Raw genomic sequence first — 25,038 nt, 5'->3', positions numbered from 1 at the left:
AGCATTTATGCCTTTTTTGTTACCTGTGGTGAAAAGCTTTGGAGGGTCGGCCACCCCTGCAAAAAAAAAAAAAAATTGTTTCAGCTTGTGGTGCTGTGCTAAATCTTCCACTCCCAGCTCCTGGCACTCCCTCCACTCCTGGCTGCCACAAATTGAAAAACATGTGTTTCACCACAGTCCTTCATGTTCAGCTAAACTACTGGGTGTTGGAGAAATAGGGCTTACACCCCCTCTCCACCAAAAGTCACATGGATCATGTGGCACATGCTGCCCATCCGGTGAACCCCCATTCTCCACTTGCTCTCACATGTCTCTTCAATCAACTGTCAAGGCCACAGCCTCCCACACACTTGTTCAAGCCAGCACGCCACCACAATCACCCCACACCCCCTCACCACAGCCCTTAAGGCAAGAACCCCATCTCCGGTTCTTAATTTGTAAATTAATAAGTGCCAGGGCTCTTGTCAGGAGGCTACTGCAGCTTGCACCACACATTGCCCTGCCAGCTCTGCCAATTATAATAACAACATAACTTGTAACCATTACACTCCTACAGGTGTGAAATTCCAGGCCCCACACGCTATACTATATGCTAGGGTGGCCGGTAATAGTCAATTTTAATGTATATTGACTTAATAATTGACTATTGTTGTTGTTATCTTTAAATTAGCCAGACAGCACCACCTTGTGGCAGACTGTCACAAGCGCCGGTGTTGATAATTATGTGCCGGTGCCGACCACGGAAACCACTTGCTCAAATTATGCCCTGCTCATCTCACACTTATATCAGCTTGCTTGCTTGAGGTGTGTGTGAGCAAGCAGTTTGTGTGTTTTTTCCCTCTCTCTCTGACCAGTACCTCTATAGACATAGGTGTCTTTATTGTGTGGTGTAATGTGTGTGCATATGGTGTGCTCTGTATGTGTGTAGGTTGTGCAGTCTGTAGTGCACATGGTGTTCAACTCATCGCATGCATGTAGAAGTATTGTGTGTCTCTAGTGTATGAGTGTGTGTATGTGTGTGTTTAAGGTATGATGTGTGAACATATTTGACACGTTGTATGTTAAAGGTAGTGAATTATGTGTGAGCATACGGTGATTAGGGCTTGATCAAGGGGTGTTTTTTGCGTCTGGGTGCAGTTTCATGGGTACCTGCCACATTCGTGGGACACTGAAGCGGCTTGTTTTGAGATGAACAGTGGGAGAATTGTGTCTATCCGCTGCTTCACACTCAAGGAAGTATGATATTTGAAGAGAGAAAAGCATTAACATTTATGTCTTTAAAAAAGGCTGTAATCTTCTGCGTGCTGAAGTGTAACTTGTTTTTGTGATGTGTGTCTTTAGGGTGTTATGTGATTTTTTCTGCTGGTGCAACTTAGTACGATCCCACGGTGCGGATGAATGCATTAATGACCTCATTATCCATACTCACTATCATCAATATAAATCCAGTCGCTTACAGGCCCTGTGAAAAATGTAAAGGAGAGAGAGTTATGGACTGGGATCCCAGAGAACCAGCCCCCCAATATTCATCACTGAAGTCTAAATAAAGAGAGCAAATAAGAACAGTAGATGGAGGAAGGGTAAGACAATGGAACAAAATGAAAGATAAGTGCAGATGGAGGAAGGGTAAGACAGTGAAGGAGAATAAAAGATAGGTGCAGATGGAGGAAGCATAGGACAGTGGAAGAGAATAAAAGACAGGTTCAAATGGAGAAGGGGTAAGACTGGAAGAGAATAAAAGATAAGTACATATGGAGTAAGGGTAAGAGAGTGAAAGAGAATGCAAGATATGTGCATATGGAGGAATTATAGGACAGTGGACGAGAATAAAAGACAGGTGCAAATGGAGAAGGTGTAACACAGTGGAAGAGAATGAAAGGTAAGTGCAGATGGAGGAAGGGTAAGACAGTGAAAGAGAATACAAGATTCTCCAGTATTGAATCTTTCATAGATTCACATGCTTGTATCTTCCCCGTCGTCAAGGTGGGAGTCTCACGGTAAATGAATAACAATAGCAGTAAAAGAAAAAACTGCATAGAAAACTTTAGGGAAGTATAGAGTTTGGTAGCCTATCAACAATACTATGTGGTCCAAATGCTTGCCAATCAGCTACCAGCCTTGAGATCACATTCCCCAGCAGAGCCACCATACCTCAAATTTCCAACCGCTGTCGTGTGAGAAGGAGTCTCCTTGGGCCTTGCTCAGTCTGTTCCCTGGCGAACTTTTGACCTGTCTTACTACAGTCTTTTCTACTGGATTTGAGGTATTCCTTTTCCTCTCTTGTCTCAAAATGTCTGAAGGCTCTAAAAATAGGCTTTTCAGACCTTGCAGATCTTGTGGGAAAGCCAGATTATATTCTGAAGAACCCCACAAAGATTGTTTATATTACCTTCATCCCAAGCACGTTCCTAAGGAGTGCAAATATTGTCGAACCTTATCTGCTAAAACTCTTAAGGACAGAGAGGCTTGTTTACTGTTGTGGCTTCAGAAAAAGAAGCCCACCTCAGAGACTGATTCAGAGGATGACTCTAATGCACACTCCTCTAAAAACACGGAAGATAGAACCTTCTGAGGAGAAGGGAGATTTAAAAAAGCAGAAGACTAAGGACAAGGGGTCATCTTCCTCTTCATTGTCTCATACACCTCTAAAGAAGCCCTCCGAGACTAGAGCTGTGTCGACGGCCCCATCAACGAAGACCAGAGTGTCCCCGGTGCTTACGGCTACGAAAACGTCGATGACGACTGCATCCTCGAGGAAGATCATCACAAAGACGACCGCGTCGTCAACGGCATCTACGAAGACGACACCGTCGAAGACAAGATCGTCGGCGACCCCGTCAACGGGGAGATCTTGAACGCCACCGTCGACGACGAGTGAGCAGACGACCTCGTCGAAGGCCATACTGGTTTCTCCGTTGTCAATCTCGTCAACGGGAGTTCCGTCCACGATGACTTTCAAATCTCTGATGACAAGATCGCGGATGATGATCTCGATAAAGAGGTTTCTGCCATCGACAGACTCGTCGACAGACAAGAAGAACACAGAATTTACCTCATGGACTACAATCTTTCTGCTTCCTCTCTCAAATCTTCTGGATATGCAAGAGTTAGAAGATGATGGACCATATGGAGTGGCCTACAGCCCCTCACAGTTGCAAATTAAAAGCCAGGATACAGACGACCAGGAAGTGCAGGAAGATCGCTCTTTTAAAGACCGCTCGGTATGCGGCTCCAAGATATGAGTCTTTCCAACAATCGTACGATTATGAGGAGGAAGAAGACATAAATCTTAATGTGAGGGAAGAGTTGATGTTTATGCCTCTCTCGCTAGTGTCTGATTTACGACACATGAATAATGACTATTATCGCCTCTTCCCGGATGCTAACACCCCTGCCTCAGACATCTCAGGTAGATCATAACCTGCGGCACAGGCTCTGGTGGTTCAACCTCTACCTCCGGTGCAGAAAATGCACACCCCTACAATAATTACGATTCGGGATGACTTCGCAGTGAGCGAAGTGGAAGAACAGCCAGAGGAAGGAGAACTTCTTCAAGATGATCCAGTAGGCAACAAATGGGATCAATATGTCATACCAACTTCTCCATCTCCATCGCCATCACCGGCAAGCTCCCCACCGGAAGACATCAGAGGATTCCATGACCTCATGGAAAGAGCCTCCACGAGGTTTGATCTTTTTTCCGCTATGACTTCAAGGAATCATCCAGGAAGTCTATCAGAATGATCCCAATGATCGATCATATATGGGATGAGGGTTTAAAGATCATGAGGAATCCAGCCTCGGTTGCAGCCTCGGTACCCAGAATCGAGAAAAAAGTATCGGGCTTCCCGAGTCCTTCCCAGCGTGCCTGATTGGGCATCCAAAGCCTGAATCGGTGGAAATGCAGGTGGCGCAGAGGGGTTCCTAGAACCCGGCCTCTGCCTATTCAACTCCTCCCGACAAGGAAGGAAGAAAGATGGATGGCACAGTTATGGCAGCAGCTTCGATTAAAGCTTCAGATGCGCTGGCTCTTATCAGCCGCTACAAAAGGCAGATGTGCTTGGACTTTGCACCACTTTTAGCTCATCTGCCAGAAGACAGAAAAGAAGAGGCTACCATCATCTTACACGACTGGGCTAGGGCAGCCTCTGAATCCATAGACATAGCCTTGGACATATCATTGGTGGTGTTCAGCCAGATGGCCGGAGCAGTGGCGCTCCGTAGACAAGGTTGGCTAAAGGCTACATCATTCAGGCCTGAAGTTCAGGCAAAAATTGTCGATATGCCTTTTGATGGGGAGAATCTCTTCGGCAAACACGTCGATGATGCACTTCAAGGAATAAATTCAGACACAGACACAGCGAGAGTGTTAGGTTCCCTACAGCAAATCGGGTTCCAGTTCTTTCGTAGAAGAGGATCAAGAGGCCAGTATAATCAGAGATCCTCTTTCCAATCCAACAGGTAACAACCTTAGCACCTACAGGGGTACCATCAATTTCCAGCAACCAGCAGTTTCGTTCCTCGAACACTTTCTACCTAACAGCCCAGAAGGACATCTGCTACGAGGGGAAAATCACAGGACTCCAATCGGATACAGTGACAATGCCAAGGCGCCGACCACCTCGTCATACCTCAAGCAGAACATACCTCTCTCGTTTTTATCATCAATGGTTGTCCATAACAACGGATAGGTGGGTACTGGACGTTATCCATCAAGGCCATACCCTAGATTTCATACAAAAACCTCTGGATCAACTGCCTGTTCACAGAAAGCAACAACATCTTTCCGCCTTCAAGGCAGAAATTCTGTCCATCATTGTGAAAGGGGCAATAGAGGAGGTTCCGCCTCAACAGAAAGGGGAAGTATTTTACTCTAATTTTTCTTGATACGAAAAAAGCAGTCTTCCAAATGGAGGCAGGTAATAGATCTGAGAGGCTTGAACAAATGCATCAGAAAAATGTTGTTTTGTATGCTGTCTCTTCCGGAAATCCTCCTGATGCTGCGCAGGAGAGATTGCATGGTATCACTAGAATTCTTAGATGCCCATTTTCATATACCGATTCATATCAAACACAGACAGTATCTATGATTTGCGGTGACAGGGCGCCACTACCAATTCAAAGTGTTACCCTTCGGCCTCAGATCCGCGCCAAGGGTTTTCATGAAATGCATGGCACCGGTCGCAGTGCACTTGAGACAACAAGGCCACCAGATATATCCGTATCTGGACGATTGGCTAATAAAGGGCGCATCATACCAAGACACCCTGCAATGCCTACAATGCTGCTTGGATCTCTTCCAATTCCTAGGCCTACGGATCAATATAGAAAAATCTTCTCTCATTCCATCGCAGTCTCTTCAATTCCTAGGGGCCAGGCTCCAGAAGAAGGAAGCATAAGCGTTTCCTTCAGAAAAACGCACCCAAAAAATCTTAAGTCTGGCGTCACAATTACAAACAAAAAGGTCCACTTCAGTGAGAATCTTCAAATCATTGTTGGAAATGATGTCTTCCTGCATCCCCTTAGTTCCAAATTGCCGGCTACACATACGGCCCCTTCAAGAACTACTCGACATGCAATGGGTGCAATCCCAAGGGTGCTTCGAGGATCGAATCACCATCACTCCTCAAATACAGGCAGCACGGTGATGGTGGGAGATCAGGGAGAACTTATCAAAAGGTCTGCTCTTTGAACCTCAATGTCTCACTTATGTCATTACGACAGACGCCTCACTGCACGGATGGGGAGCACACCTCCAAGACCTCGAAACAGAAGGCCATTGGACATTCAGGAAGCTCAGCTACACATCAACTTGTTAGAGCTAAAGGTGGTGTTCTTGGGCCTCCAGGCTTTCCTCCCCAAAATCCACAATTCGCCTGTACTGGTCAGGACAGACAGTTCGACGTCGATGTTTTATCTGCTAAAGCAAGGGGGTACAAAATCAAAGCCCCTATTGGCACAAGCTCAAGAGATTTGGAACTGGCTTCTGCTGCACAACATCTCTCTGCAGGTTCAGCACGTTCCAGGAGTTCACAACATAAGGGCAGACATCCTGAGCAGATCTGCCAGTGTTTCCCATGTATGGGAGTTAGCTCAGGATCAACTCTTGCAAATATTTTGCTTATGGGGCACTCCATCTCTGGATCTGTTTGCAAATCACCACAACAAGTAATGCAAACATTTTGCAACCAGATTCCCTCAAGCGGGATCTTGGGGTAATGATCTACTCCTCCGCTGGTCAGGAATGTTTGCGTATGCATTTCCCTCATTCCCTCTGATCCCGAGGGTATTACGGAAAATGAGGTCGGAACCATGCCACTTGATTCTGATAGCCCCGGCATGGCGGAGCCCATTCTGGTTTTCTGAGCTCCTCCAGCTGTCAGTTGCTCCCAGGATGCAGTTTCATTTGATTCAAGATCTAATCTCAATGAACAAAGGACAAGTTCTTCATCCACAGTTGACATCACTGAACTTGTCAGCCTGGAACCTCATGAGCACGAATTTCATTCCTTCAATATCCCTCAGGAATGCTGAGATATCCTCTCTCAATTTCGAGCAGTTTCAACAAATAGAACTTACACAGCAAGTGGAAGAGATTTTGCCAGTGGTGTTCCACTCAAGCTCTGCACCCTTTTCACTCTTCTCCAGAGCAAATTCTTCCTTACCTATTACACTTAGCCAAGACAGGACTCTCCCATGCATCAGTCAAAGTACATCTTGCGGCTATTTCAAGACATCGCAGAACACCAAATCGTCCATTTCTTTGGTATCAGAGGGTGATGAAAAAATTTCTGAAAGGGCTCTTCAGAGTGTTCCCTCCATTTAAGCATCCATCAATTCCACGGCAGCGCAACACAGTTCTGACGCAACTCATGAAGACCCCGTTTGAACCAGTTCACAAAGCTGAATTACAGTTTGTTTCTTGGAAGGGGTCTTTGCTGCTCGCCCTCACTTCATCCAGGAGGGTCAGTGAGATCCAGGCTTTCTTGATCACAGAATCGTTTCTTCAATTCAAACAAGATAAGGTCATACTCAGGACAAATCCCAAGTTAATTCCCAATGTCCCCTCGGCTTTTCACCTCAATGAACCCGTTGTGTTGCCTACATATTTTAAGAACACATCTTTTGCAGCAGAAAAAACCTCTGCATTCACTGGACATCAAAGTTCCATATCGACAAAACAAAATATTTTCAAAAGACAACCCCATTGTTCGTGGCCTTTGCTGGGCCCAGAAAAGGCTTGGCTCTGTCAAGATCTAGTATTTCTAGATGGATAGCCTCTGCCATTTCTTTATGCCATGAGAAAGCCGGAAAGCCTCTGCGATCCAGAGTATGCACTCATTCGAGGAGGAAGTTGGCAACTTCAGCAGCATTGTTTGCGGGAGTGTCACTCCCGGACATCTGCAGAGCGGCAACATGGACAAATGCACACACATTTACCAGGCATTACTGTCTGGACACAGCGTGGAAAGCGGATTCAGCAGTGGGACAAGCAGTTCTACGGCACCTGTTTCACTAAGGTATTTCTCAGACCATATCTAACATGCTATGTTATTTCTTGTAACATTTGTCCTCTTATGTGTTTCATCGGATGGTCTTACTATGCATTGTGGGTATTTTCAAGTATCATGTTCCCAATGTGATATGCACTGAGATATGCAAACGTTTCTTATTATAAGTCATTATGGTTTTCTGGTAATACGAAGCAGAGCCCTAAGAAAAAAAGATTCTATCCTGGAAACACCACATAATATAAGTACTGCTCTCTATTCTGATACAAACATGTGAATCTATGAAAGATTCAATACTGGAGAAAAAACTAGTTACTCAACTGTACACTATGGTTCTCCAGTATTGATATCTTTCATAGGTTCATATGCGGCCCGCCCACCTCCCCGTTTTCTCAGGTAGATCACTTTTATCTCTAGATACATCCTTGGCTCACACTTGGGGCTGGAAATCTGAGGTATGGTGGCTCGGCTGGGGAGTGTGATCTCAGGGCTGGCAGCCGATTGGCTGGCATTTGGACCACATAATAATGATGATAGGTTACCAAAGTATATACTTCCCTATGGTTTTCTATGCAGTTTGTTCTTTTACTTCTATTGTTATTCATTTACTGTGAGACTCCCACCATGACGACGCGGAAGATACAAGCATGTGAATCTATGAAAGATATCAATACTGGAGAACCATAGTGTACAGGTAAGTAATTCGTTTTTAAGTGCAGATGAAGGAAGGGTAAAACAGTGGAAGAGAAAGAAAGAAAAGTGCAAATGAAGGAAGGATAGGAGAGTGAAAGAGAATAAAAGAAAAGTGCAAATGGAGGAAGTATAGGACAGTGGAAGAGAATAAAAGATACGAGCAAATGGAGGATGGGTAAGATGGTGGAAGAGAATGAAAGATAAAGACAGAGAGATGGGAAATGAGTATAACAGTTGAGTATGTCATTTTCTGTTTTATATCGAGAACATTCACATTTTCAGTCTCTTTGCTGGCATCTCCTTAAGATTAAGTAAACAGTCGCTGTGCCCAGTGGATGTCAGCTCCTGGGGATCTTCTCTGTACTTGTCCTATGAAAAAGGTACAGTCGTCACCCTATTCAGCCATTACTTGAAGAATCCTGGTGGACAAAGGCCAGTAGCCTATGAAGCATATGGATGTGGGTCTTGGGCACGAACATATAAATTTTTCCAGTGCAAGGTGTTCTGGCTCCGTGGGCATGAGTGAAAAGCTGGCTGGCTTATTGACCTTCCATAAATGTTTTACACCCACAGACCTGCCTTTCTGTTCCTTCAGTTCTCTTGTTTTGTAGTGAGTGGGATGTTTCTACTATGTTTATGATGGGGTATGCGGTGTCGGGCACTTGTTGCAGACTTTTGAAATTCAGGTTTCATAAGCAGAAGTTTCTCTCTTTGTTCTCCTAGGTGTGCTGTGACTGCTGGGAGCCATTTTATCTCAGTAGTTGGCCATTTTGCCTCAACTGGTGGCCATTTTGTCCCAGCTTGCAGGCATTCCTTTTTTTGCTAGACTCGCAGTCATTTGGTCTCCCTCAGGTAATTTGTTAATTTGTGTTTGTATATGGGTATCTCTTCCTGAGATCATCCCTTTATTTGCAATTGGTATGTTTCCCTGAAATCTCACCTATTTATAACATGTGTAAGTGTTTGTTCAATGTCCTCTACCCCAGTACTCGGCTGTGGGAAACTGTGACAGACAGTAGCAGTTGGCAAAAAAGGAATTATCCCAGCCACTCCATGACTGTCTGCAGTGCTGATTTGATGCCTCATGTTACGTGTGGGTCTAGCACTTCAGTAACACAGCTATATACCATGGAGGCAAAGGTGCAATGATGAGATCTATAGGCCTGATTCACAAAGGACCTCCGTATTCATGGCCAAGGTCCCGCAGTCGTGGGGGAGTCTCTGCACTCGGGGCCGAATCTCCTCTATGAGAGTTTTCATTACAGAGATTCCACCTCGAGTGCAGAGACTCCCCCGTGACTGTGGGTCCTCCACCGCGAGTGTGGAGGCCTTCTGTGAATCAGGCCCCATATGTGGTACTGTTATATATGAAAGTGCTAGAACAATCGTATGTGGTGGCACTGTGTCACATACTCACCGTAATAGTCCGCAGGTCCTGCAAAAAAGAGAACATGACAGAGGGTCAGGAACTGGGCACTGCCTGTGACTCCTTACACTTGAGAACGGTCCCAAAATTACATTCCGATGTCACCATAGCTCTTTCAGATTATGTGGATTCAGAAATTTCTATCTCTTAGCATAAACTTTCTGAAGCAGGCATGCTGACCTGTAGGCCACACTTCTCTGCACTCTACTTGACCTTTTGTTTGCTGCAGATTTGGCCTCCTAGTCTGGAGGCAACAGATGTATCCTACAGGGCAGGATGAAATGTTCCAGTATATGCCTCAAGAACTGAGCACAATACCACAGACATGCACTCTAGAACAGAGCACAACAACCTAGACTTGAGAACGGAGTAGAATATTCCTAATATGGCTTACTCAATAACATTGTCCTATAAGTGCAACAGAAACATTGTTATGTTTTTCACTTGCATTGTCAGACTTTTTTTATTGAAGGCACTGAATCAGAGAACTCAATAAACCCTTTCATGTCCAAAGTGATCCAGTCTCTTATGTGCCTTGACTACTCTCCTGCTCTCCCTGACCCTTCCTGCTCCCCTTATTAGGCCAAAGGCTGTTTGATTTGCTAAAGTTATCTTGTGAACATTCAAAAAGCTGACCTAGGAATGCATTTCGCCCATTTCTTACCATTTTCTTTGTGGTTTGTAACTCACACTTTCTGGCTTTCTATTTGCTGGCTGTGCTTGCTATAGGCTGTCCAGCTTGCCCAAACCTTGTTTACTATATTCTTACATAAACTTGCTTTTTGTAAACCGGCCTTTAAATCTTGGTCTTATCTTGTCACATTTGCTGGGCATTCAAAACCAGGTCAAATGTCAAGCTTCCTCTTTCGAGGGAGATTGGTGTTTATTTTTCTTTCTCTGACTTCAAAGTGAGAGAATTTATGTGCAATTCTGCTGAGTATCTAGGTAAGAGGAGATTGTTTAGAATGTTTATTTCTAGCACATTTAGAAGAAAATTAACTGCCCTGATGTTTCAGAATATACCAGAATCAGTATTAACTTTGTAATTCTGAAATGTAGTGGAAACAAATATTTCAATATAATCAAAACTCATCAATACACTATGTGATGACATTTGAAAACATTGTCGTTTGTGTGCAGTGTAGTGTCTTGTGTATTATAAAGCGCGGGACCTCCATGGTCCCTAAAAGACTCCGTAGTTTAGTAACATAAGTGATTAGGTGTGGTTAATAAAATTCATGATGCAGTATGTGTCAGTAACCGGTTACACTCAGAGAAATAAACCTGTAATATTAAGCTCCGTGTGTGGCATAACTAATTTACATGCTTTTGGGCTGGGGAGGATACTACAACTGGTGACAAGATAGAGGATACGTAAGCCCAGCAACCCGGAGAGACAAGGGTGCTTTCCCAGAGAATTTGCAAGGCCAAGCAAACTACTCATTCGTTACTCAGTCGAAGTGAAGACTCAACGGTTGGCGTATGTGGAGTCGCAACTTCAGCCAGTACGAGACCTTCAAAGAAAGTGAAGGGCCCATGGAAAGTTTAATTTACCATCATCAGAAAATTGCTACTATAACTGAGATAAGACATGTGATGCCACAACTTAACAGTCATACAATGTGGAATCGCCAAAGGCAGTATCAACCTAGTACGGAAATCGCAACAAGCGGCGACAGCCAGGTGAAGGAGAACGCTGTGAGCAGTAGTAGATAAGCACAAAGAAGCACTAAAAGGCAGAGATCAACCAGATGTAAGATAGCATGAAGAAACGGCAAGGGCGGCACACCTCAGATGCAAGAACAAGCATCTACTTACTCAACATCTAGAGTAAAGACAGTCATCCAATCTCAGCGCCAAGGCACAGCAACCCAAGCGTAAGCATGGGGGCCGTGCTTACAAAGCTGTCAAATCCTGCCTTTAAAGGAGGGTGTGTGCGATGGTTGGAATAGTACAATTTTTCAGCTCTTCTATGGCTGCCAAAGAGAGCAGTGGCGGCTCCTCTATAGGGGCTTTTGGGCACCACCCCCCTGCTTTCTCGCCGTGCGAGAAGGCATAAACAAATGGTAGTTATTACCGAAATAACTACCATTTGTTTCTGCCTACTCGCACGGCGAGAAAGCAGAAGTTCCTGGTTGGGGGTGGGCGGTCCTGCTCAAGGGCAGGGGGGAGTGGCTTGCCCAATGCTCTTCATACTGACTGTTTGGGCAGCTTGAGGCCGCCCAAACAGTCAGTATGAACAACAGTGGACAAGCCACTCCCCCCTGCCCTCGAGCAACACCGCCCACTCTCCCTGTTCTCTCTGTATGCTGCAGCAAACAGAGAGAAAATGACCTGGGTGGGGCAGCTGCCTCACCAATCACAGGCTGCGGTGGAGGGGAGGGAGGCTGCCTGCAGCCCTCTTCCTGTCTGATGATGTGCACTGCAGGAATTAAAAAACAGGATGGCGGGAGTCGGGAGTCTCGGGACTTAAGGTAAGTTTTACTTTTATTTTATTTATCCCGCCTCCCCCCCATCCCCTCAGCGGCGCGACGACCCCATTTCCAATCCCCCACCCACCCGTAATGGCACCTGCTTCACCATTAGTTTTATAGATAATCTGTATTTTGCTGCTTGAAAGTACCCTGTGCATGTTTGCTTCTGGTTGTGTTGTGCAGTCTTTTCATTATGTGTTTGCCATAGTCAAGTGTTGGTGTGCGATGTTCGTGCTTGCGGTGTATTTAGGCGGGGTCTGTTATGTACGTCTTGGTGTTGTTATAGTACGTCGGGTCCGGGATGTTTTCCTGTGTGACCTGATTTGGTGCAGTAATTGTTCAACTGGCTCTCTGTGCCTTTCCGGGCTGTAAGTTAACCTGCTTACTAGAGACAGATTTCTTGCCGATTACTCCTGATGACATGCCTAGCTTTCTCAACTAACCCTTACTGGTTCTTGGCTGCAGTTTGGCTGAGGACAGGTTTTAGTCAAGGTGAAAAGGAAGATAATGGATAAAGAAATATCTTAGGCACAGGACAATGATATGGAATCTTTTCATGTGTCCTATTCATTTAGAAAAGCGGCCTTTCCACATTCTATAAATATACTAAGCTTGAAAGGGGGAAGTATGTGTGTTTTAATATGTCTGTATATGTAGAAAACAATTGAAATACAAAACCCACATCGTTCTACAGACACTATATAATATTCTAATTTCCTGTATGCGTATCTGTATTTCCCATAATGTTGCAACCCATGTGCCTCCCCCTATTTCACATTCAATCAGAGGCGCTATATTTGGGGCTTTGCAGCTGTTGCACTAAACGGCCTTGTAAACATGAGTGACACATTTTGCTGTGCAGCCACCATTACAGCATGCATATTATATACTGCTTTAATTTGAAACAATGGCTCTGACTTGCAAGCCCTGGGTTGCTATCATAACAAGCATTTACAATGCAATGGTCTCGGCAATATTATAGGTAGAGCTATTGGTATTGCTCATTATTTTTTTAATCTTTTATGTATCCCTAAATAAATGGCATTGTCATTTCTATTGGCATTAGCTTTTTTTTGCATATGTGATACCTATTGCATTAGCAGAGAGAGAGTGAGGTATTGAAATAGAGGGAGAGTGAGGTAGTGAGAGAGAGAGTGAGGTAGATAGAGAGTGAGGTAGTGAGATAAGAGAGAGTGAGGTAGTGAAAGAGTGAGGTAGTGAGGGAGAGTGATGTTGTGATGTAGTGAGATAGAGAGAGAGGTAGTGAAAGAGAGAGTGAGTTAGTGAGATAGAAAGAGTGAGGTAGTGAGATAGAGAGTGATTGAGGTAGTGAGTTAGAGAGAGAGAGATTGAAGTTGTGAGGTTGTGAGCTAGAGAGTGAGGTAGTGAGAGACACATGCACCAAATGCTACACACCGCTTGTGGGCTTTGCACGTATGACGTGGAGCCGAGATAGGATGAACAATATTGGATGGTCATATTTGCAGAGCTGTCACACATGACTCACATCATAATCACACCCTCACCAAAACGAGCGCTCTTAGGTTATGTACATGACATCCCTAAAACCTCACGCCGCTTTGAGGCAGCAAGCACTCTCCTACACAAAAAGCAAGGCTTAACAGCTTAATCCACTGTAACACTAACTGTGAGCTATACGCTAACTGGCAACCAATAGCATGTAGACCTTGTGACACATGGCAGCCATTGCGAGAAGAACTCCTTACGTTGGAAAACACCACTAGCTCCCCATCTTAGCAAAGTCACTCCCTCTCAACACCTAAGAGGATATGCCAAGTAACGTGCCATATGACGGACCTGCTTAAAAAAAACAGATTACTTTGCGGGTCTGCTGTGGAGCGAGCCCCAGAAACGTGCGGTTCTCTGGACCCACTGGGCACACGGCGTGAGTGTGAATAGACAGAAGAGTGGGGTAAGGGGGTGAAATGTACTGCCTATTCATGTACTTGTAAAAAATTAAGACAATAACAGGTGCCTTTGTTACTGCAAAATAGTTTGAAGGAAAAAAAAAAAAGAAGGAAATGTTGGGAGTATTGAGCATCCTCATGTGACTCTAAAGCACACCGATGCTGTGTTGTGTAATGATAGTCCCATGTTCGGTAGTGGATTGGTGCCTGCGTGGTTCACAACAATGTTCGGCATCTTCAACACAACTGCCTGACACTCCTAGTTGTGGGGGTGTCTAAATTGCATATAAACTGTCAAGATACTTCATGGTGTCTGGCGTTACTCTCAATGGGGGCGTTGGGAAACTTCGGAGGACGGAGTAAGCAAAATGAGGCAAAAGTCCTAAAAAAAAGCCAAAGAATAATTTGTTCAGTGTCCAATGACATCAAGAGTGTTCCACCTCATGCTTGCCAACATTCTGATACTCAAATAAGAGAATGTTTCATTTTTAAATTCCACGAAATACCATAACTAGAATTAATACCGCATTGTGTGCGGTTCTCCTCACAGCATGGATCTAGCGCATACCTGTGCAGTGCAACAGATGGCACATTTATCGCTAGCATAGAGTATGCAAGGAAAGGGATCATGCTTTCTTACAAACCGGGGCGGGCTGCAGATTAAAAATTTAGGACTTACCAAGGCGATCCCTTTCCTGCCTGCTACTTACTTGTGGGTGCCACGTGGTCTACGGGTTTACCAAGGTTTACTTGGTGTTTAAGAGTGTGCATGGAGGCTGGTGTAAGCAACGACGCGGGGGAAAGATGCTCTTGGTGCAGGAAGTGTCATGGAAAGGGTGAGCTGGTAGAGGGAAGACAGTCGGGAAACACATGTACTCTTATGGAGTGTTAGAACCTAACTAAATCAATGTACCTCAAGAATCATGTGGCTAGTGGGAGGACACTTGCCACCAACCGCAAACTGTATGGGAGTGACCGCACAGATAACCAATTGTAACTAATGGGTGGGCTGTAAACCTGTTTCAATATTTTTCTTTTTAATTACAAGAGATTTTGCAAGCGCTCTGCAGGCGAAAACTAAAAAGCAGCGCTCCAAGGCTGCAGCGCGCTTACAGAGGTGCGGAAGGCCAAAGGTGAGAGGGCAGGCGAGGAATGAGGTACACTGGCACAGCAGGGCATGGCTCCCACCACAAACAGCTTGAGAAGCTGAAGGGCAAGGGTGAGGAGCACAAGGGCAGGGACGAATGCACAGGCAGAGCAGTGTACATCTCCCAGAACTGCAACAGGAGATGCCGAAGGGCAGGAATAGAGCTGCACCGAGATCAAAATGGGGGTTTCAGTGATGGGGGGAAAAAATAAAAAAACAAAATCAGAGAGTGTCAAGCAGGTCAGGGTAGTGGGAGAGGGAGCCGTGAGAGTTGGATGGCCAGGACGGAGACAACTTTCAGAGCGTTACCCTTACCGTCAGTCGAACCTCGGCGGCGCAGCCCTGTCCACGGTCAGCAGGAGGCTGAGAGGGGCATGCCGCTGCTTTGCTGCACAGCTCTCCACCGGGACTGCTTCCGTGCACTCTGCTCTCTGCTGCACAGGTCTGCGCCGGGACTGCTTCCGTGCACTCTGCTGCACAGCTCTCCGGCCGGCCGGGGGGGACAGGTCCCGTGCACAGTATCTGCTGTACCCGCCTGGAGAAGGAGAGGTCCGGTGCACGCCTCAGCTTGGGACACAACACAGCTCTCCCACAGAGACAGTGCTGCGCACACAGCCGCCTCTGAGTGAAGTGCAGCTTTTCTTCACAGACCAGCCCTTTGCTCACAGATGGGACGGCAGCTGGCTCCTTCTCCTCCGCGGCGGGACTTCCGGCTTGCTTGTAGGCCGGCCTCCGTCCTCTCTCCGTTTGCCTGTCTTCCTGCCTCAGGGGTCCGCCAATAGCAGCGCGGCCCCGAGCAGGAAGGCGGGCAGGAAGGCGGGTGCAGCGTGTGGGAATCCCGGGCCCGGCGGTGAAGTCTTTGGCAATGCCGGGTGGGCACCGGCCTTAAATTAAACGGCGATGTCTCTGGCAGGGTGGGCACCTGCCAGGGGACCCGAAAATTGCCAAGGAGCGGGGCAAATGCACGGCACAAACGGGGGCAGAGGCAGAGGCTCGAGTCTCACCCTCACTGCGGGGAAAGGAAAATGGCTGCCACAGGGTTCCGAATTTTTCGGAATCGGGGGCGTGGTTTTGCTGTTTTGAGTGACGCATGACGTCACTGTCTAAAGAACAGCAAAAATTACGCCCCCGAATCCGAAAAGACGGGGCTTGTTTGGAGTGACGCATCTCTCCTCCAATGGCTGGCCTCCGTTTAGGAAGCCAGCCAATGGAGGAGAGACGGGGCAGGAAGGCGGGACCTACAGCGCTACTAAGAACCATTAAATCTCCGGCCTAAGACTGCGCAAGCGCAGCCTTTAGGCCTTCGACCTAAAAACACAAAACGTGTTAAAGCGTCTTTGTGGCAGGGCCTCAGGGCAGGTGAATGCAAAACCAAAGTCATTAACGATGAAATCAGCATCGCTTTCATTTCCATTCCCTTTTATGTTGAGCGGTATTAGCTGTGGTTGTGGCATGTGTAAAGCAAGAGAGCAGGCAGAAGTCTGTTGGGCATTTACCTAGCGGCATCTTTAATGCAGTTGTCACTTGTTCTTATGTGGGTTTTCAATGAAAGGCTTTAGTTTTAGAAGTTTTCCATCGTTCAGGAGCTTCTGGTTATTCCCACAACACTACTTACCAGGCTTTGCTCTAGTAGTTCTTGTCTGATGACATTCCTCTTCCTATCGCGCAACATAATTAATGCATATTGAGCTTATTGAATGTAGAGACTTTTAATAAGTCAGATATGCTATTATCTGTCATGAAAAAATAAAACAGACGCTCGTTCCCCACAGTGCAGTATTTACGCCCACCACTTTCAAATGTCACCAGCCGCCACTGAAGGAGAAAGCCCGATATGGCACTCTCGCCTTCCTAAAACCACTGTCCGTTGTCGATGTTGCCAAGAAGTAGAATATTGGCGCTAGATGGACTGCCTAGATCAATGCTTTCTGTGAATTCATTGATGCACTGGAAGAAGCAGGTGACAAAAAGATCATCAAATATTAAAAAACTTCGCAGGTGACAGAGTGAAGGAACTGATAAAGAAAATACCAAGAGGTCAAGAAACCTCATATCGTCAAATTAAAGAAGTGCTGAACACCAAATTCAATCCGATGCAGAATGTTGACTATGAAAGGTACATCTTCAATCAGGAGGGACAGAGATGGTAAAAACATTGATGAATTTGTTGAAAGACTTAAAGTGCTCATCAAACACTATAAGTTCAACAAATTTAATGATGAAGTCATTTGTGCCTGTCCGATTCCTTCAGATGCTGAATGCTGAGAGAGATGGGCAGCCTGGAGTGTGCGCTCATGGCTACCAAAGCTAAAGAACATGCTGACAAACAAGCAGCTGACATGGAGGCTGGAGGAGCCCAGAATGAATCGGTGTTGAGTATGAAAAGCGAGAAAAAACACAAAGTAGAAGGCAGCAAATGATGCCTCGGAAGAAAATTAAGCTGTGTTTTTCATGTGGATTTTCCTTTTCACATGAAGGTAAATGTCCCGCTATTTGACAGATATGTAAAGGCTGCAGGAAAGAGAACCATTTCATACCATTTACAACGTGAGTGTGTCACATCTGGAAGACAAAATGACTGTCAGTGTGTCATGTTGCAAAGACAAAATGGCTGCCAGAAAGTTCTAGAACCATTCCAGTGCCACCTATAGAAGTAAAGAGCAACATCATTTGAGGGAAGTAGACACTGAAAACTGAAAAATGCTGATTGACATCTAATTCTTCATCAAGAGGTTTTTCGATGTCACTGACGAGCAACAGTGAAGATGGGTGTGCGATGTCAATGCTGACTACTGAAAAGTGTGCATGTAGGTTTGGCTTCCTGCAAGGAAGAATACAATTCGGAAAAGGATTGACAAGTGAAATCTTGAAATTCCTATGGACACTGTCCCAAAATCAAACTGAAGGTCCATGATTGCTATATACCTTTCATGATAGACAGTAGTGTGTTAATAACCATTATGCTAGCCGAAAAAAGTACCATGAACTATCTCCGGTGGCCCGGCTCATTCCATCAAAAACCAAAGTATACACTTGGGCAACCTCGACACCATTACAAAGATAAGATAAATTTTTGGCGACTATGAAACTAAAGGTACAAGCTCCAAATCATGTCCTTCAGGGCACTTCATCAAGTGCCTGTCTACTCAGTTACAGCACTGCGTCTGACATGGGACTCATTTCTGTGAATTTCAATATCAATTCTCATCACAACATAGTGAATCAGTTTCCGTTCTTGTTTCATGGATTAGGAAAACTTAAGGCAATGAAAGTGCAGCTCATCAAGAATGAGGACATCCGTCATATTGCTCAATGACATCGTAGACTTGCCTTTCATCTACAAGAGGCTGTTGAAAAAGAAACTGAAACTTTGCTAAAACATATCTTTGATTGGTCTACTGTTTCTTCCAACTCCATGGGTGTCGCCGATAGTTGTGGTACCTAAAAATGGACAGTGGAGGGTCTGTGGGAAATTCTGTTGACATGCGTCAAGCAAACGAAAGAGAACAATATCCCGGTCTGCACATTGCTGATATGATTGTTCAGTTGAATGGTGCTGAAGTCTCTTCTCGCCTTGATCCTAGAAAAGGATATCATCCACTCGAATAGGAAGAAAATTGCAAGTACATTACTACCTTTTCAACTCATATCGGTCTGTTCAGATACAAAAGATTGAGTTTCGGAGAGTCTTCAGCTACCAAACTTTTTCGAGATGTAATTCATCACATTATAGAGCCTGTCACGCACGCTTTCAATTACAGTGATGCTATACTAGTATTTGGGGCCACCCGAAAGGAACAATATAGAGCCTTTACACAAGTGTGCCATATATTTGCTGATGCAGGTCTCATGTTGAATGCTGAAAAATGAGAATTTCACAAAACAAATCTAAAATTCTTGGGGCACATTTTCTTGGAAAGGAGAATAAATTGAGATCCAGCCAAGATTCAGTCTTGATCATCTACCTCCCCTCCACAAGATGTAAATATGATGCGTTTTTTTCTTGGTATGGTTAGCTACTCTTCCAGGAACAACCGTAACTTTGCAGCTGCGAGCGCTCCATTGAGGAAGTTGACAAAACTGAATGTTTCATTTCAGTGGTCACAGGAGCGTGATCAAAGTTTCAAGACGATTAAACATGCAATTGTAATTCTACTGAAATGGCTTACTTCGACTCGAAATTGCATCCATAGGTTGTTTTGGATGCCAGCCCAGTGGGTTTGGGTGCAATTTTTGCCCAATATGGTGGAGAAGCAAATGCACTAAGACATTTTCTAGCTTATGCTAGCCAAAGTTTGTCAGTGACTGAACAAGTTTACTCGCAACCTAAGAAAGAAAGCCTAGCTGTTGTGTGAGCTTGCGTACACTTTCATGTGTTTCTGTATGGGACACATTTTACACTTGTTCCTGATCATCAAGCCTGCAAAGGTCAAGATGCCCCCTTGCATTGAGAGGTGGGGTCTACGACTGCAAGAGTATGACCACGCCATTGTGCACCATCTGGGTAAAGAGCAAAACCCTGTCGACTACTTTTCTCGCATACCCATACAGTGTCAGAATACCTCTTCTAAATTGGCTGGGGCCTATGTTAACTTAATTGGGAGATCCAGCACTTTTGCAGCTGTGTCCATGGCACAAATAAGTGCTGCTACCAATGCAGATAGGAATATGCTGATCCTCAAAGACATTATTATGCATCAATCCTGGAGAACACATGCTCCACCTCTTGATAACGACAGTATATATCAGAAATTCAAGAACGTGCATGATGAACTGTCAGTTACACAAGAAGGGGTTATCTTGTGAGGTCCGAGAACTGTCATTCCTGAAATACTACGGCAGTCAGTCCTTTAATACTAAGGCATTTAATGCTACGACAGTCAGTCATTTAAGTTGCACATGAGGAATCACCACTAGTAATAATAAAATAAGGGACATTGATGCAACAAAGTAAGGCTTCCAGGACTGTATGGTTCCCTCATCCAATCTAGCCCATCCCAATCCACCCCATCCTAATCTACCCAACTCCACTACAATCTACTCTACCCCAAACTACCAAACTCCACCCCACTACATTCTACCCTACCCCACTCAATCTACCCCACTTCAATCCAACCCTCTCCACTCCAATATACCCCACTCCACTTCACAATACTTACCCCTCTCTACCCCAATCCACCAACCTCCATTCCATTCTACCCAATCTACCCCACTCCACTAAACTCCGATCTACCACATGCCTTCCAAATCTAACCCACTCCAGTTCAATGTACCCCACTCCAGTCCAATCTACTCCACTCTAATCTATCCTGCACCATTCTGCCGAACTCCAATCTATTTCATTTCAATGTACCCCACTCCACTCCAATCTACTCTACCATAATCCACCCAATGTATCCCACTCCAATCTACCCCACTGCACTCTACACCACTCCACCCTAATCTACCCCACTGTGCTCCAATCTACCCCACTCTGCACCAATATACCCTACTCCACTCTACCCCAATTCACTGCACTCCACTCTTCCACAATCTACCCTACTCCACTCCAACCTACCCCAGTTTATCACACTCCAATCTACCACACTCTGCTCCACCCCAGTCTGCACCAAACTGCCCACTCAACCCAAATCTACTCAACTTCACCCCAATGTACCTTAATTCAATCTACCCCACTCTTCTACTCCACTTTTCCACAGACTACAGTGTCCCCAATCCACTCAACTCCAGTCTACCCTCCTCTACCACAATCTACCCCAACCTAACACACACCCCTCCAGTTTACCACACACCACTCCAACCTACCCCACACCACTCCAATCTACCCCACTTCCCCAATCTACCCCACTTCCCCCAATCTAACCCACTCCAAACTACCCCAATCTACTCTGTTCCATGCTACCCTACTATAATCCACCTAATCTACCCCACATACTCCACTCCAATATACCAAACACCACTCCAGTCTACCCCACACTAGTCCAATCTACCCACACCACTCCAATCTACCCCACACCACTCCAATCTATGCCACTCCACCCAATATACCCCAATCCAAATTACCCCAATCTAACCCACAACACTCCATTCTACCCCAATCCAACCACTCTTCCCCACTCCAATCTACCCCAAAATATTCCACTCCATCTACCCCAATCTACATTACATCTGTCTATTCCATTCTTATCCACCTCCCAATCTACCCCACTCCACCCCAATCTACCCCAATTTAATCCACCCCAATCTGATCTACCACACTAATCTACTCCACTCCAATCTACCTCACTCCACCCCAATCCACCCCACTCCATGCTACCCAGTCGACCCCATTCTATTCTATACCACTCTATCCAACCCCAGTCTGTCAGTCTCCCCTACACCACTTTACCCCATTCCCCTCTCCCTCAATCTACCCCACTGAAATCCACGCCACCCCACTCCGCACTGCTAACTTTTAGCCTTGTTGAACAGCAACCACTTTGGTGTACATATTGGTTAAAACACGTTGCCAATAGTTCTCGCATAGACCTATTTCCTTTGCTAATGCTTGTTCCTTCTTGAAACCCTGAGTACTCTGCTGTATCCCATGACCCCCCTCCTGTGCACCCCAAGCTTTGAATCTAGAATAATAAATAATGGTCCTTAAGTTGACAATGAGCTGTAGGATCAGTGTATTGGTACGTAAGATGGCCACTGGTCATGTAAAGGAAATTGATTCTCTTTTATATAGGGGACAACAAGGAGGCAGTGGTTGGTCCTTGAAAGAGGGAGATAAGACTACCATCATGAAAATGTGGTAAAATAGAGGTGTGAAGTTTTTTAATATATCTACATGCCAGAAGGAAGCAATGCTTCAAATATCTACTCGTCCTTTTTAAAAATGCACTTGTTCTTTTGGTGCCATACAGTGAAGAGACAACTAATAGCTATGTTCTAATATAGCAGAGCTCTCAAACAGCCTCTCTGATTATGCTCATGTTATATCAGGGTCTGAATTTTTCGCAAGGCTCCAATTGTGCCACATTTCCACAAATATACATATAGAGCTGGAGTTAGGTTGGAAGTGGTAGTTCCAAGTGTTTTAATGCCACATGAATATGTGCACAACCAGTATTGGGAGCAGTTTGAGTCCTTACAATGGCAGTATTAGAACTTTTCCCGGGGTGTGAACAAAGGGGGTTCGGGGTAGAATTAGTGAATTTGCAATTGATAAGCATATCTTTGCATTATTAAACTTAGCATTTGCATATTCACTCTTGGGTCTGAAATAATTACTATAAGGTACACCTTTTGTTGACCTTGGAAGAATGAGAGACTGGGTTGACTGATCTGTATTGGAACCTGTTTCCATGTATATTAGCAAACAAGAAAATTAAATTCACAAAAGTCTGCAAGGAGTATATTGTGTATACTATTGGGAATTCCTGAAAGTTGTAAATTTGCACCAGTGCAAGGACTTATATCTGCAGGTGTATTTTTTACTCCTTCTTTAAGAATAGGGCACCTAACCTATTTCCATGTTGCCCATGATGAGGTTTAAAAAATATATATTGTCATAGATCTAACTTGTTTTACTAAAAGATGTCTCAGAGAAATGGTTCCTAAAGTTGTGCAACAGTTCACCAAAATGTTTTTTTCCAGATTGCAATTTTTGTATGTGTGCATTTTATTTTGAGGACCAAATCACCAATATAGTTTTCAGGCTTATGTATTTAATCAATTATCATTCTGGGATTAAATACATAACCTACAATTGTTCAAGTTTGCAAAAATGTGTACATGTGCTTTTTTTTTATTGTAACCACACATGTAAAGCAGGCTGAACTCATTTCATTTCTTTCCAGTGCAAGCCCTAATATCAAATATGAAACATATCCATTTCCGCAGATAAATACAAATCTTGCTTTAGTGGCAGACAATCGTTTCACAGGTCTGTACTGTAAACTGGCACCAAAGGGTTTGTGCTCCAGGACATTGGGCCTGCTTGACCATCGGGCAAAGTAAACTTCTAAATCTGTTTCCCTTAAACCCAATAAGTATGTCTTGGGTGTTGGGCGATAGAAATTCTACAACCCTGTAATGTATGTATGAGGATGCATCACGGGGAAGCAGCAGTGTTGTGAGGGTAGAGAATTAGGCCTGAAGAAGGGAGAACTTGTTAAGAAGGATCGAAGCCGCCGATTGAAGACACGTGACCATCAGGAAAGCAGAAGAACTCATAATCGGTAACACAGAGACCTTAAGGTAGAAGGGAAAACTTCCTTCACAAAAGAGGAAGGGGGTGGCTGCTTCATGGCACAGATTGAATCATCATCATCATGGTTGGGGATGTAGGTGGGACATTAATGGGCATCTGGAGGGCAGGTTGTTGTACAAGAAGACAAAGTAATCAAGTGGATGCTTTGTAGCTGTGGGGACAACGAGGTCAACAGGTGTATAGGGAGCTGTACGAACAAACATTAGCGGACCACACTACTAAAAATGTGGCCCACATTTGTAAATCAGACCAGTTTTGAACTTGTAAAGACGCATAAGTATTTTGCATATGGAAGTGTACATGGGCTTGAGCTTGCTTTCTGCAATGTTTGTTTTAATATCACGGAAATCAACAGGACAAATTGGCCCACTGGGCCTTAAAGCATGCCCACACAGCCGGGGATCTGGCCCACAAACTGAATTGTCAGACAAGCCCACCGCACACTGCCTGATAGGCCAGTCTGACCCTGGGGATGAAAATATAATAGATCAGTTGGGACGACAATTGATAACCGAGAAAGGAATTTCTTTCGAGAGGAGAGGATGGATTATTGAGAAACTGGAGCTTTATGGGGGAATAAATGAAGCATTAGAGAGCAGTGGAGAAAGGGGAACTCGCTCATCAGGAAGTATGGATGTGCAGGCAGATGTGATCCCTGAGACAGGCATCAGAATTCATCATTGAAGTCAGAGAGTTGTCGAGAGAACGGAACCTCTGGAGGGCGTAAATTGCAAGGAGAAAGCTGATCATCAGAGACAGGGTTTGGAGGGAACGGTTTGATTATCGAAGTCAGGGAACTATATTGAGAGAACTGTGGGGCATATTACCAAGGGCCTTATCGCCGCTTTAGCGGGAATTGTTCCCGCTAAAGCGGCGTTAATTTTATCGCCCTATTACCTAGCTGTCGCTAACACCATTTAGCGACAGCTAATAGGCGATAGCGGGCATTTAGGGTCCCACTTTGCATGTCAGCGATAATTATCGCTAATGACATGCAAAGTGGGTGTGCCAAGATGTTAGCGACTGGAAACAGTCGCTAACATCACTATCCCCTATTACCAACTTTTGGAAATAATCGCGCTAAGCGCAATATTCTCCAAAATCTTCCGCCTGCCCAGAGTAGTTCTTAGCCATGTTATCCAATGGTAGGTGGATAACATGGCTAAGAGCATTTGCTCGGTAATGCATGAATATCGCTGACTTTCCAGCGATATTCATGCATTTTGGCCGATTTTTATCGCTTAGGAGATAAACCTTGATAATATCAAGGCTCCTAAGCGATAAAAATAGTGCAAGCTCGTCGTTATTATTTTGGCCGCTAACCAAGCTTAGCGATAATTATCGCTATAGCTTGGTAATATGCCCCTGTGTCTCAAATCCAAACCCACAAAGGTTTCTTCATAAAATAAGGCACAATGCATTGATGACCCCACTTACTGTCGTAGTCCGAGTCAGACACAGCCTGTTGAGCGACGCATAGGAGGAGCAGCACTGAAGCCAGCATGGCTGACAATGGGGTACTGCACCAAGGTGAGAAGGGGGAGGCAGCTTTCCCGCTGCACCCCTTGGACAGAGCTCCGTAATTTTTCCAGGCAACAAAAC

The 25,038-nt window shown here is 45.0% G+C and overlaps 1 long non-coding RNA gene across 1 annotated transcript; it reads right to left on the bottom strand.

Annotated features, from left to right (window-relative positions):
- Nucleotides 1-16: 16 nt before the first annotated feature.
- On the bottom strand, nucleotides 17-25,021 carry LOC144774721 (uncharacterized). The gene is made up of 4 exons (XR_013600483.1): nucleotides 24,874-25,021; nucleotides 9,622-9,639; nucleotides 1,430-1,462; nucleotides 17-56 (listed from the first exon to the last, which is right to left on the bottom strand). It is a non-coding gene; the product is annotated as an uncharacterized LOC144774721 (long non-coding RNA).
- Between the last annotated feature and the right edge of the window lie 17 nt (nucleotides 25,022-25,038).

The sequence above is a fragment of the Lissotriton helveticus genome, chromosome 1_1 (genome assembly GCF_964261635.1).
Source record: "Lissotriton helveticus chromosome 1_1, aLisHel1.1, whole genome shotgun sequence".
In the NCBI taxonomy this organism is placed as follows: domain Eukaryota; kingdom Metazoa; phylum Chordata; class Amphibia; order Caudata; family Salamandridae; genus Lissotriton; species Lissotriton helveticus.
The sequence above is the reverse complement of the archived record's forward strand: the minus strand, read 5'-3'. Positions and strand labels throughout refer to the sequence as shown.